This window comes from Petaurus breviceps, unplaced genomic scaffold (genome assembly GCF_028583685.1).
Source record: "Petaurus breviceps papuanus isolate PSGF00001 unplaced genomic scaffold, PetGlider_PUasm1.0 189, whole genome shotgun sequence".
NCBI lineage: Eukaryota > Metazoa > Chordata > Mammalia > Diprotodontia > Petauridae > Petaurus > Petaurus breviceps.
In genome coordinates, this window is record NW_027185809.1 from 46,146,156 (window position 1) to 46,159,301 (window position 13,146).

A 13,146-nucleotide genomic window follows, 5' to 3' on the forward strand; every position below is an offset into this window, starting at 1 on the left:
ATTGTGAGAAAACATAAAACCCAAACAATCGTGTTTACATATAAACTTGGTGTCATGCAGATGTTGGCAGATGTGCTTTGTCTTTTCAAAAAGCCTGAAATTGCAAAACTTGCTTCTGCAGAGAAGATAAAAAGTAACCTTTTTTTCTATCATTATTAACATATTTAATTTTAAGTAGAATGCCATCTTCATTCCAAATAAATGGAAGTAGCTCTTTATAGCAGGACCTTTTAAAAATATGTATTTATTTACTTTTAATTTTCAACATTAACTTTTATAAGATTTTGACTTTTAAATTTTCTCCCCCTTCTCTTCTCCCTCACCAAAATGGTGCGCAATCTGATATAGGATATATGTGTATAATCATATTAAACATATTTCCTTGTTAGTCGTGTTGTAAAGAAGAATTAGAACCAAAGGGAAAAGCCATAAGAAAGAAAATAAAAAAAGAGAGAGAGAAAGAAAATAGTATGCTTTGATATGAATTCAGACTCCATAGTTCTGTCTCTGGATGTGGATAGCATTTTCCATCATGAGCCTTTTGGCTCTCAGATCATTTGATTCTTAGATCATTCCATTGATGAGAAGAGCTAAGAATATCAAAGTTAGTCATCACACACTGTGGTTGTTACTGTGTACCAAGTTCTCCTGGTTCTGTTCACTTCACTCGGCATCAGTGCATGTAACTTTTTCCAGGTTTCTCTCAAGTCTGTTTGTTCATCATTTATTTTTTTTGAATACACAAAACATCATTTAGTTCACATGTAATACAAAAACATTTGTCTTCTGTGTACAACCAGACTCTCTAAATTTCTCAAACTGTATGAAATTTATACAATAAAATCTGTTAAGACTCCTGAAAACATTGTTGCTTACCCGCCATTTGTAAAACCTGAAAAGGCTGATCTGAACTCCACATAAATTATGGCAGAATATGACATTATTAATGTATATTTTAAACACATATACATGTCAGTGTACACAATACATTTACACCACCAACCACACTTTGGAAAGGTTGCCAACTCTCAAGGGAAACAAAGGTACTGTTAGAGGATTGGGAACAAACCTGTGCCCTGCTCACTCTGAAAAAACCTGTATGGTTCAGCACATGTTTTTTCTCCCTCCTCTGGCAGTGTCTTTGGTACCAGTGTGCATGTGAACAAATTCTCTCTCTACCAACACAAACTGCCTCAATTTCCTGGAAAATAATCTGAAGTCAGGAAAAATTAGAACAGTAAAAGGCCAACGTGGTGACTTCACCACAATCGAGGTCATTGGCTGAAGGCAAATCCATCATGTGCTGGAGCTGAATTGCCTATAGCAGACACCCGGGGGCCCAAAGACCCCACTGTCAAAAGGAAAGCCAGTTTATGAAAGCTATTGGAAGGCTCTTGTCCCCAAGCCCCCTTGTGTCCTTCTCCACTTCCATAAGGCTCCCCTCGACCTATATTTCTGTGAAGCAGAAATGCCTAAAGGAGAGTGCAGTTGTATAAGTAGGAACAAAAGAGAACAGAACTTTGAAGCATCAAAAGGATGGCTCACAGTGCTCCCAAGTAGGTATAATTGGTAAATTGTACAATATACATTTTATAAAAAGCCAATGACCTTCAGATCATTTAACACAGGTTAAAAATGAATGAAAATCAAATCCCTGTACATATAACCCTAGAGTAGATTCTGGTGTCTGTCGCATATATGAAAACGATCAACATCTTCATGTACTTTGGGACAGTCAGAGGTCATCACTACGTCAGCCAACTCCAATCAAGAGTCCCATTCCTCTGTTGTCTCATGGATAACAGTAATCAAACAGCCAAGATAATTCATATTTTCCTCTACTATCTGTGTAAAAGTTTCTCCATCCTGAGCACTTAGTACACATGACAGAAAACGGGGGGCGGGGACTGTCAAAGTTGAGGGTAGACTTGCAGGAGTTGGAGTAGTGACTGCACCTTCTAGACTGGTTCCAACAAGGGATCGAGAGGAACTCTGAATATAAGCAATTTTTAACAGATGTCAAATTTCCCTCTGCCTTTTTCCTTGCATCAACATGACCTTGTTGTCAGCTTCTTTGATGCTATTGAGGGCCACTTCAATCTTGGGGAGCAGGTCAATAATCTTCTGCTTACAGCCCAATAACTTGCTAAGGTAGCCAAACAACTCCTTGTGTATGCGGTCCTGGTTCTGCACAGTCAGCACAATGATCTTCACCATCTCCAAGCTATCACTGTAGGAATGATCTGAAGACCTGGGCTTCAACTGCTTGTAGAGATTAATGGCTTTCTGTTCCGGAGAGTCCATGACATCTTCTTGACAACTTGCAGAAGGGCTCCTCTGCAGTTCCACAATTTCTGTGTTCAGGGACATGATTTGCTCATCCAAGCATCCAATATCACCAGCCTGTGCATACTGGATGGCCTTTCCTTCCATTTCTTTCCAGGCTTTTAGCATTTTTTTCTGAAGATATCCCATAGGTCATCTTGTCACTGTATCTATCCAGGTCAAGCTGGATGTTCTGATGAAAAAACTGCAATTTGGCTTTCAGCTGATGAGAAGCTGAGATCATGGTGTTCTTCATTTTTGTTAAGTTAGCATTGTAGCAAAGAAGACTCATCATTGCTGCTCTCTGTGCCAGGAAGAGCCTGCTGTAGTCTTCCTTGAGACCAGATACATAATGCACAGCTTCAGCCCACACTTTACCCAGTTGCATGACTGGCAATTGGATTTTGCTGTCCTTTACACATTCAGATAAGCTTCTGGAAGCAAAGGGCCCCTCATAGACAATCTTGCTTTTATCAAACAAATATACCATGTAGCTATCACAGCCTCCTACTCCTACTCCATCTAGAACACACTGAGAAGAAGGCTTCCGGGGGTCCAGGGAAATTCCCATCTCTAAGAGCAGTTCTTGACAAGCCATATTTATTCCACTTTCTTGGTCAATTAGAGACTGTAGTGAATAAAGACTTTCCTAAGGCAACAATAGGAAGGAAATTATATTTGCAGAAGTCATATTTAATATATATGCTATCTTCAAGTTCAGTATGTGGTCCATGAGCACAAAGGACCCTGGCTGCTTCACCTGTGAGATCCAGACTTCCCCCTCTCTGCTGAGGATCCCATGTCAGCATCAGTGTAACCACTGCTCCATGGGCAGTATGAAACTAGAGAAGCTATTTGGCTGAGGTAAGTGGCTACTAAATCTAACCTCTCCAGTCATCTCTTCAAATGCAAATATATGCTCGGGATCTTTCTTTTTAATCTTTTCATGCCAGGTAAATGGCTGCAGATGATGCAGGGAAGGTCTATATCCCACAATACATTCAAACACCATTGTCCCAAAGCTCCAATAATCAACAGTAGCAGTATGCGGCTTGTTCTCAAAGAGCTCTGAGGCCAGATATTGCAGCTCCCACAAAAGATGTACACAGACTTCCCTGATCAAAGTCTTTAGCATATCCCAAATCAATTATCTTATGAATTATCTTCCCACCAACATCCTGAAGAAGTATATTTTCAGGTTTTAGATCTCTGTGAATAATTCTATTTTCATGCACATATTGAATCCCCTACCCAATATCGCTAAGCAGAGAAAGGATTTGACTCTCTTTATGTCCACAGCAATTTTCTGGTTTGTTGAGTAACTTCCGAAGATCTCCCGCCAGAACAGTACTCCATAGCTAGAAGAGGGACATCGTTAATCAAGAAATTCATCTCCTCAGGAACATCACAGGCCTTTACAACACTGGGATGATTAAGTAGTGCCCAGATGTGAAATGGAATTTTTCTCTGTTCAAAATTACTTGGCCAGTATGGGCCACCTGGACCTATAACCCTGGCCTCATCGTCACTGTGTGCTCGCCAGCCACTTCTCCACTCAAAGTATGCTGTCTAGACCAATTTCTTCACGATCTGGATTTCACAGCACCACCGGTCTTTATTTTTTGCACTTAGCTCCAGGCGGCAAGATTTAATAGCTATTTTGTTACCAAGTTCCCTGTGCTGGTAGAAACAGACATTCTCGAAGCCGCCCATGCCCAGCCGCTCCCGCATCTCCCAGGGCCCGCCGGCGCCGGGCCACAGACCTGGGGACCGATCCATGGGCGAGAGAGGAGTCGGCCGCCCCTTCCTTCCCGGCTCACGACCCCAGCCACAGCTGCCACCGACCCGATCTTCTCGCGAGAGTTCAACATAACATCCAGGCGTGGTAAAGCGTTCATCATTTCTTATGGAACAATAGTATTCCACTACATTCATATACCAATTGTTGAGTCATTCCACAATTGATTGGCCACCACAAAAAGAGCTGCTATAAATAGTTTTGTACATGGGTCATTTTCCCATTTTTATGATGTCTTTTGGATACAAACATAGAAGCAGTGTTGCTGGGTCAAAGGAAATGCACGGGGTTTTGATGTGTGTGTGTGTGTGTGTGTGTGTGTGTGTGTAATTAATGTGTTTATTTACTTTTAGTTTACAACATTCAGTTCCACAAGCCCTTGAGTTTCAAATTTTGTCACCTTCCCATTCCTCCCCCGCAACACTCTATGGTGGCATGCAATCAAATACAGGATCTAAAAATACCTTCAAATTAAACATTAGTCAAGTGGAAATGCACAATTTTATAGCCCTTTGGGCATAGATCCAAATTGCTCTCCAGAATGGTAAGATCAGTTCACAACTTCACCAACAATACATTAGTGTTCCAATTTTCCCACATCTTTTCCAACATTTATCATTTCTCTGTTTTGTCCTGTTAGCCAGTCTGACAGGTGTGATGTGATACCTCACAGGTATTTTAATCTGCATTTCTCTAATCAATAATGATTTATAGCATTTTAAAATGACTATAGATGGCTTTAATTTCTTCATGTGAAAACCGCCTGTTCATATCCTTTGACAATTTATCAACTGGAGAATGACTTGTATTCCTATAAATTTGACTCAGTTCTCTACATATTTTAGAAATGAGACCTTTAGCAGAGACACTGGGCTGTAAAAAATGTTTCCCAGCTTTCTGCTTCCCTTCTAATCTTGGTGCCTTTGACTTTGTGCAAAATCTGTTTAATGTAACGTAATGTAATTAAAATGATCCATTATACAATTCATGTTCCCTATCTCATTTGGTCACAAATTCTTCCCTTCTCTATACACCTGACAGATAAACTGCTCCTTGTATGGCCCGACTTCTTGACCTTATCTGTGTCATGAACTTTTTCCACAATTTGGTGGAATGTATGGACCCTCTCCTAGACTCCAGTTTTTAAATGTATAAAATTAAAAAAAAACAGGATTATAAAGGAACCAAATTATAGTAAAGTACAGTTACCAAAATATATTCATGAAAACAAATTCACAGACCAGAGGTTAGTAACCCCTTCCTTACAGGGTTACATAATGATTCTAATATACATTTTATCCATATGCTTTGTACAAAATTCATTTAAGTAACTTAAAAAAATTTAAAGTGACTAATAGATTATTTTCAAACATTTTCTGAAATTTTAAATTGAAATTCTATAAAACAAATGTACCTGATTTAACATAGGGCTATAGAGACAGTATGGGACAATACAATCAGATTTAGTTCAAATCTTAGCCATTGATATACAAGTTTGATCACTTTAAGTCATTATATCTCACCATGTTTTAGACAACTCCCTGGCACTTATTTGCTGAGCCATAGAGAAGTTGTGATCTGTGTATCCTTCCAGATGGGATTGTGACTAGAATTACCCTGGTTTGGTGATCTTAATTTATAGACATGAGTATTTAAACTTTCTTGGGAGTTTGGAATTATTGCTACAATATGATGCATTCTTTTCCACTATGTAGCAATATGAAGCACTGGTGTATTTTTAAAGGAATTATGATTTTACAACCTTAAAACAAGAAGAGATCATGGTATGGTGAAATGAATGATGGATTTGATATTAGGAGGACCTGGCTTTGCTACCTTCTCCCTCAATGACTCTGAATGAGGAATTTAACTGTTCTTGGCTTCAATTTCCTCAACCATAAAATGAAGGATTTGGATTAGGTGATCCAGAAGATTCATTCCAGCTCTAAAATCTATGACATAAATAGATCAGATCCAGGGCCGGTATAAAATTTAACTTTACATTATTATCAGGTCACTTTTATTGAAGTTGTGAAAGCTAGTAAAGGAATTGATTACTTAGACAATAGAACTGCTTCCTTGGATGATAGCATTAGCTAACTGCTTTCCTTTTTAGCTTCAGCTATCCTTTGCATGTCTAGATCCAGTTTGAAAATTACAGAATAATGGCAAATGAAACCAGAAAGATACAGTAGTCCCTGTCCATTGTTCATTAAAAACTCAACCACATTTCCTGGTAAATAGTTTTGTTCAAAAGAAATTATTGTAGTGAGTCATATTACATTGATAAAGTCTCTAGGTCAAAAGTAACTGCAAAGGTAACACTAGACATATAATCTCTTTTCAATGGTCTTAACAAACTTTATTTATTCATTTATTTATTTTTAGTTTTCAACATGCATTTTCACAAAATTTCAAGCTCCAAATTTTCTCCCCACCTCTCCTATCCCTCCCTACCCCAAGATGGTATGCATTCTAATTACCTCTTCCTGGAGTCTGCCCTCCTTTCTATCATGCCCCATCTTATCCCCTTCCCAGTTATTTTCTTATATGGCAAAAAAGGTTTCTCTACTCCATTGCCTATATATCTTATTTCCAAGTTGCATGTAAAAAAAAAAAAAACAATTGTCAACATTTTTTTTTATTTTGAGTTACAAATTCTCTCCCTTCTGCCCTCCCCACCCACCCTAATTGAGAAAGCAAGCAATTCAATATAGGTTATACAAGTGTAGTTATGCAAAACACTTCCATAATAGTGATGTTGTGAAAAAATAATTATATTTCCCTCCATCCTATCCCACCCCCCACTTATTCTATTTTCTCCTTTTACCCTGTTCCTTTTCAAAAGTATTTGGTTCTGAATACCCCTTCCCCTAATCTACCCTCCATTCCATTATTTCCCCCTTTATCTCCTTCCCCTCTTCATTTACTATATGGTAAAACACCCAATTGAGTGTGTTGCAGTTTAAATCCAGGGACACCAAAAACAGTTGGGGTTGGGGCTCTGCCCACACCAAAACTGTTGTGGTTTCATTATGTGTTGTGGTAGAACCATCGCAAAGAGTTCAGAATCAGACCACATCTAATCCAAATATAGGCATTTATTGAGATTGACGTCTCTCATGAAGTGGGTTAAATTCCAAGAGGAACCAGCAACATTAGAGAAAGCAAGATGGATTTTTATAGGGTAAAGATGCAATTACATAACAGAAATTTACATAGAATAGAGGAATATCATTAATATTAAAAAGGCAGGAGGAGTTTGTTAAGGGATTAGGTAATGGAGGAAGGGTCCCATCTATGGTTCAGTGGTAAAACATTCTGGTCATTCTGCCCTCCAATTGGCTAGCTATTGTGGTCCTGTCTGGTTAAGAAAGATACTTGGGTATTGTGGTCCTGTCTTGGGCTAGTTGCATGATGTGATTGTGATTGAATACCAAAACACACCTGTTTCTGAGGGAATGGGTCTGGGGTCAGTGAGCAGATAGAGGCAGTAGCTAGGTTCCCATCACATGGACACACCTGCTGTTCCTGTGGGAACTAAGTTCAGAGACACACCTTTTGTTAGTGAGCAGTGACGCATATATAAAGAAGTTAAGATATTGGGGGGAGGGGGAGAGGTTAGGTAGGTAGAGTGGGCCTGCTGTTCTGTGGGGCCAGGCCTATAATGAATTTAAAATACTGGGGCTGGGGGTAGCTATATTAGGATTCCATCAAGTGTGTATGTTATTTCCTCATTAATTTGAATCTGATGAGAATAAATTTTATCCATTCCCTCTCACCTTCCCCCTCTTCCCCTCTATTGTGATACCTTTTTCTTGGTTCTTTTATGAGATAATTTACCCCATTCTATCTCTCCCTTTCTCCTTCTCCCAATATATTCCTCTCTCAACCCTTGATTTTATTTTTTTAGATTTCATCCCTTCATATTCAACTAACCCTGTGCCATCTCTCTCTCTCTCTCTCTCTCTCTCTCTCTCTCTCTCTCTCTCTCTCTCTCTCTCTCTCTCTTTCTCTCTCTCTCTCTCTGTCTGTCTCTCTGTCTCTCTCTCCTCCAACTACCCTAATACTTAGAAAGGCCTCATGAATTAAAAATATCATATTTCCATGTAGGAATGTAAATAGTTCAACTTTAAAAAGTCCCTTATTCTTTCTCTTTTCTTGTTTCCTTTTTTAGGCTTCTCTTGAGTCATATTTGAAAGTCAAATTTTCTATTCATCTCTGGTCTTTTCATCAAGAATGCTTGAAAGGCTTCTATTTCATTGAATATCCATATTTCTCCCTGAAGTATTATATTCAGTTTTTCTTGGTAGGTGATTCTTGGTTTTAATCCCAGCTTCTCTGACCTCCAGAATATCATATTCCAAGCCCTTTCACCCTTAATGTAGAAGCTGATGAGTCTTGTGTTATCCTGATTATATTTCCACAATACTCAAATTTTTTCTTGCTGGCTGCTTGCAATATTTTCTCCTTGACCTGGGAACTCTTGAATTTGGCTACAATATTCCTAGGAGTTTTCCTTTTGGGATCTCTTTCAAGAGGTGATCAGTGAATTCTTATAATTTCTATTTTACCCTCTGGTTCTAGAATATGAGGACAGTTTTTCTTGATAATATCTTCAAAGATAATCTCTAGGCTCTTTTTTTGATCTTGACTTTCAGGTAGTCCAATGATTTTTAAATTATTTCTCCTGGATCTATTTTCTAGGTCAGTGGTTTTTCCAATGAGATATTTCACAGTCTTCTTTTTTTTTCATTCTTTTGGTTCTGTTTTATAATTTCTTGATTTCTCATTAAATCATTAGCTTCCATTTGTTCCATTCTAATTTTGAAGGGATTATTTTCTTCAGTGAGCTTTTGGATCTCCTTTTCCATTTGGCCAAAGCTGCTTTTAAAGATATTCTTCTCATTGTGTTTTTGGACATCTTTTACCATTTGCGTGAGTCTATTTTTGCAGTGTTATTTTCTTCAGTATTTTTGGCAGTCTTCTTTAGCAAGCTATTGACTTGTTGTTTTTTGTGTGTGTTTTTTTTGCATCACTCTCATTCTCTTCCCAATTTTTCCTCTACTTCTTTTACTTGATTTTCAAAATCAGTTTTGAGCTCTCCCGTGGCCTGTGACTAATTCATAGTTTTCTTGGAGGTTTTTGGTGTAGAAACTTTGACTTTGTCATCTTCTTTTATATGTTTTGATCTTCTTTGTCACCAAAGTAAAACTCTATAGTCTGACTTTTTTTTTACACTGTTTACTCATCTTCCTAGCTAAATACTTGTCTTTCTAACTCCCTGTTAAGGCAGGACTCTGCTTCCAGTAGGGGTGGAGGTGTTGGGGGTGTATTGTCTCAGGCTTCAGGTGTTTGTATCAGCCACTGGATCCCCCACAATCTGCACCCAGCACAGCCCACACTACTTTGGTCTACTCCCAACCCAGTGCAATATACCCTTCCTGTTGGCTTTCCAGGCTGTCTTGGGCTGGAGATGTATTTTACTCTGTCATTTTGTGGATTCTGCAACTCTAGAATTTGTTTAGAGTCATTGTTTTTACAAGTATTTGGAGGTGATTGGGGGGTGAGCTCAAACAAGCATTTACTCCACCATCTTGGTTCTGCCCCCTTGACATACTTTAAAAGTAAATTATTGAATCAGTGATGGCAGGGGACATTAAAGAAAATCACATTAATATGTTTCCAAAAAAACAGCAACTAAACTAGACTGGAATAAGTGAGGGATTTTTTTTTAATCTCACTTACTAACTAATCCATTCTTCATTAAATTTTAAATAACCTATTGGTCTATAGAAGTGTTATTGATTGGATAACAATGTACAGAGAAAAATTGTTTCCCTTCCACTGTTTCCTATATTTGCTTTAAAAAGTGAGATTGCAGAAAGTGAAGCACTCTGTATTTAAGAGCGTGAATGGAGGTGAATCAACATTTATCCATGGTACTTTACTTGAAGCACAATGTGACAGAAAGAATATACAAAATCCTGATTCACTGAGCTTCTTGCAATAGTAAGAGACTGCTGAACCTCTCAGACTAGCCAGATAAATCATAGACCTTTCAGAAGATATGAAGACAATCAAATGCCTTTACAATGAATGCAGTGCTATGAATGTTTATAATGATCTACATTTTCCCTCTACAAATGGGAATTTATGGGTCCTAAGTGCAGAGGGAGAAAGAATCTTTGATGGCTTTTTCTAGAGCTGCTGTCCCAAACTTGATAGTTCATGTGCACAGAAATACAAAGGAAAATAATGACCCAGTGCCACTCTCAGCAGAATGGTCTCCTACACAATCTATGCTATGTAGGAGTGAATTGACTGAAAAGTTTCTTCATACATTTGTAGATTTGGGGGGAAGAGGAGAAATCCTCTGCCTTGTGTGACTTCAGAGGATTTCACTTCACACAGACAAAAAAGAAAGAAAGAAATGAAGAAAAAAAAGAATGCTTTAAAAAGAAATAAGAATATCTCATTTGATACCATCATATCATTCCAAGAGCATTTTGTCTGACTCCATTTCAATGAGGAAAAAAGTTCTCAACCCCATTTTACATTTATAAAAAAGAAAGGAAGAAAAGAAGTGGTGTCAGAAGACATTTGGTCATTGAGAAAAGTGGCAGCAAAAAACTAATTCTCCATCTCAGTCTCTTTTTTTCAGAAGAAACAAATGATAATGTATATTGAATCTACACACACATACATACATACATACACATATATGTAATGCATATTAATATGTTGAGAGAATTTTAAATTTTTTTACTTTTAATTTATAATTAAATTTAAACAAATCTTAAAAGTTGTGTGAAACTAATACTTCATTTTCTTTGATAAGATTCTTTGTGGATCTCTCATCTTTCAACAAAGCTTGGTAAAGGCTGAGCAAAAGCAAGCACTTAGACAAATTCAGAGAGGCAATGGGACATAGTGAAGAGAGACTCGGTCTCAGAGTCAGAAAAATCTGAGTTCAAATCCTACTTCTGACACACACTGGATGTTTGACCCTGTACAAATGACTTATCCTCCAAGAATAAATTACGGAAGAGTTAATAATCTGTATTAGTAAGAGGAGTTTTCTCACAAGAAGAAAGGTATTCCCTTATGTCCCAAAATGACAGTCCAGGTGCAGGAATTACAGAGGTTAGCACTTAGAATAGAGCAATAAACTAAAGCAAAGCAAGCAATCAGAAGAGCAAAGAATAATTATCATAATCGTAATAACTAACACTTATAGAACACTATGTGATAGGCACTGTGGTTAAGTGCTTTATAATTATGACCTCATTTGATCCTCACAACAACCCTGGGAAGCAAGTGCTATTATTGTCCCCGTTTTACAAAAATAAGACACGACTGATTAAGAAATAAAAATTCAAGGTACAAAAACAGAAGAAATTCTACAGCAACCATTAGCAAAACTGTAATCAAAAGTATAGCTTGAATACAAGAATTCTTGAAAAACAAGATTGTCTTTTAAAAATAATACTGTAAATTCAATAATACCTTTAAAGAAAAAAATAGGAAAAAAGTAAGCTCTAAAAGGAAGATTTAAAATGAGAATTGATAATTTAGTAAAAGAGGTACAAGGTCTTACCCCAAAATCAAGTTGCCTGAAAATTAATATTTGACAAAGAGAATTTTTTACCCAATGAAAAAAGAAGAAAGATTAAAACAAAATCCAAAGACATAAAAAAAATTTAAAAAGAATGCAAGAAATATGATAATGAACCTGACATGTAAACACAAGTGAAGGAAAGACCATCTAAGAATCATTTCTCTATGTAAGAGTCATAAAGAATGACAAAAAAAGAAAGCCGGGATATCTTATGTTAGGACATATGAAAAAATGCCTAGAACTATAAGAACCAGAGGGCAATTTGAAAAGAGAAAGAATCTACCAGTTACCTCCTAAAGGGAAGCCTCTATATAGAGCTTTCAGGCCAATGATAAAAGTCAGAGCTTCCAACTTAAAGGTTAGAAAAAAATACCATAAGAAGTCAGAATCAAAGAGTTCTAGTACTAAGATAGAAGGATCAACATCACTCAAGATTTGGTGATTACAATTCTAAAGGGTAAGTGTGCTTAGTATACAATATTCAAAAAGGGAAAAAACAAAGGCTTATCACCTGTAGAAACTTTCCCCAGAAAACAAAATATAGTATTACAGGTGGAAAAATTTCCTTATCATTCTTAATGAAAAAATAAAAGTAACAGCTGACTAAAGGCTATGATATGCAGGCAGAAGAGTCAAAAGAAATAATAAAAATGTGAGTGTTACTGAGTAATTAACAAGGAATATACATGAATGAATTTACATTTTTAAATTAAAAAAGAAGAAGAAACATACTCTCTCAGAACCCAAATGCTATTAAGTATTACAGAGGAATTGAAATACAACTGAAGGAGTGCCTTTGTTGTGTTTTGATTATCTTAATACATAGGAAAAAAAAACAAAAAAGAAAGAGGAAAAAAAGGAAGGAAAAAAAGGGGAGTGCCTATGGTTTATAATCAGATTGAACAAGAAGAAATTACACAAGTATAAAAAAAGGTGGGAGGAGAAGGTGTTACTTAAAAATAATTTAATCTGAACTGGTCAAAAGAGAGTAGAACACACATATATTGATACTTTAATTTGGTGGAGAAATATATTTAAGTCTGATGGGGGAGGGGGAGGGGTTTATGGGCGGTGCCATGGTTGCTTTGAATGAATATGTATAAGCTTGATGGGGTGATCTCCATATAAGGCCATGGGGTGATCACCATATAAGGCTATAAATGTAAGACTGCGATATGATTGGCTCGGATTCGCTATATATTTTCTTGTGTGAGAGGGCTCTCTCTCTCTCTCCGCCATGTAACTGCTGAAGAATAAACCACCCCGCTTCACTCCTCCGCCTTCTGTCTGGTGTTTTTTCCCCGTGAGGGGCCGGTGACGACCGAAGACCCGGGATGGGTAAGTGAGAGGGCCGTGGGGCTAGTCGTCTAAATCTGTTGTGAGGGCAAACGCCCGCAACAGA

General features: G+C 37.4%; 1 pseudogene; it reads right to left on the reverse strand.

Annotated features, from left to right (window-relative positions):
• Positions 1-1,748: 1,748 nt before the first annotated feature.
• On the reverse strand, positions 1,749-4,104 carry LOC138164085 (inhibitor of nuclear factor kappa-B kinase subunit alpha-like; annotated as a pseudogene).
• Positions 4,105-13,146: the final 9,042 nt, after the last annotated feature.